Source organism: Herpailurus yagouaroundi, unplaced genomic scaffold (genome assembly GCF_014898765.1).
Source record: "Herpailurus yagouaroundi ecotype Mexico unplaced genomic scaffold, PumYag 210, whole genome shotgun sequence".
In the NCBI taxonomy this organism is placed as follows: Eukaryota; Metazoa; Chordata; class Mammalia; order Carnivora; family Felidae; genus Herpailurus; species Herpailurus yagouaroundi.
In genome coordinates, this window is record NW_024412441.1 from 24,354,100 (window position 1) to 24,355,991 (window position 1,892).

At 45.3% G+C, this 1,892-nt stretch overlaps 1 long non-coding RNA gene across 9 annotated transcripts in view; it reads right to left on the reverse strand.

Moving 5' to 3' along the window:
* LOC121016456 (uncharacterized) overlaps positions 1-1,297 on the reverse strand; it is a 68,881-nt gene extending 67,584 nt beyond the window's left edge. For 2 of the 9 annotated variants that reach the window (XR_005784287.1, XR_005784280.1), the window contains exon 1: positions 367-1,293. This is a non-coding gene — a long non-coding RNA (uncharacterized LOC121016456). Of the gene's footprint in view, positions 1-366 lie in introns of all 9 variants that reach the window. The other 7 variants (XR_005784283.1, XR_005784284.1, XR_005784286.1 and 4 more) reach the window with 6 other exon arrangements.
* Between the last annotated feature and the right edge of the window lie 595 nt (positions 1,298-1,892).

Consider the following 1,892-nt stretch of genomic DNA (forward strand, 5'->3'; position numbering starts at 1 on the left):
AATAAAATAAAATAAAATAAAATAAAATAAAATAAAATAAAATAAAAGACATTTTCTGACCCTGGAGCATCAATCCGTTTATTTATTTTGCAGTCACTCAGCAAATCTTTACACATGCCGAGTTGAAACTTAATGCCGCATTATTATGTCAGATTTCTAAGCACGCTTGACCTTGCCTTTGTACTGAGGATAAAATCAAACATCCAGATATGGCCCACATATAGGACCAGGCGTGACCTGATACCTGCTGGCCTCTCAAACCTCATCCTGACCAGCTCCCCACACTTGCTGCTCTCCAGACACACAGCCAACAGGCTGAGCTCGAGTCCCACCTCTTGGATCCCCCTTCTGCCAGCTACTACTCACCTGCGGGCCCCTTCTCTTCATTCCTGACTCGGTTTAAAGCATCCTCTCCTCAGGAAGACGTCCCATTACCTCCGGATCCAAAATAGGCCAGTCCTGATCTTCCCACCCTTTTTGGTTTCCTTCGGAGCAATCTTTCTCTCTGCTCGGTCCATGGTGTACCATCCGTCCATCTCCCCAACTCCAGTGTAGCTCCAGAAAGTCAGAGATCAACTCAATCTTGTTCCCCTACTCTGTCCCCAGATCACAGGACAGTGGAACATGAAAGACATAGGAAACAGGATTGCCTTAAAGCAGCTTTCCCTGATGTAAAAGCAAAAAGTCCCGGTCAGATACTTCATTTCATGGCGGCAGTGGCAGCCCTTGAACTCAAGTTCTCATTTTTCTCCTGCCCCAAGCTCAAGTTCTTTCTCCTGCAACGAATCCGTGCCTCCTCCCTGCCAGGTGGCGATGCTCACCTGATCTGGAAAGGCGGCCTATGTTTACTCCCAGCCTGGAAAGGTCTTACCTGTTGGCTAGAGTCCTGCCTGCCAAGAAGGCACGGCTACCCCTGTCATCTAAGTGTGACGTGCCAATGAGCCCAGCACTCTGCGGGGCCCAGGTGTGACGGTCAGGGACTTCCAGGGGTTCCTCTGTCCGAGTTAGCAGGGACTCCGGTGACAGCCCGCTCCGCTGCCTAACAGATCCCCACCCATGCTGCAGTGACAGGGCCAGGCCACGCGCACAGCAGACGTCTTTTTAGTCTCAACAATTTTTTTTTCTTTACTCGATCATTTACAGATTAGAGAATTAATACGTATTTGTTGGAACAAGTGAAGCAACACCTAAAAACGTGAATAAAAGCAAAGGTAATTCATCCTCCCTGTCTCCCCTCATTACCACTCTCTGGAGATGACCGTGGGCATGCATGTATATGCCTATAACTATATATTTTATATATGCGGTAAAATATATATATATATATCATATATATAGTAATATGCATACTATATGTATAGTATATGTATTGCATATTACTGTATACACATACACACTATATATAGTTATATATACCAGGTATATAACATATTAACATATTTATAATTATATATATGATGTATTTATTTTAATTAATTTATCGTTTAGTGTTTTATTTATTCTTGAGAGAGAGAGAGAGACAGAGCATGAGCGAGGGAGGGGCAGAGAGAGAGCGGGACACAGAATCCGAAGCAGGCTCCAGGCTCCGAGCTGTCAGCACAGAGTCCGACGCGGGGCTGGAACTCACAAACGGTGAGATCATGACCTGAGCAGACGTCGGTCGCCCAACCGACTGAGCCACCCAGGCGCCCCATAGGACATATATTTATATATATTATTTTACATAACTGCGGTAATATACATGCTGGGCAATTTTAGTGCAGTATTTTACCTTTAACTAATTACCACTTATTTCTGTCTGTTGTTCCCTTTCCCAGATGTGGTCACTCCCGGGACTTACAGGAAAGCACAGGTGTGCACCTGCCATAAGTTCACACCTGTGGGCAGTGGCA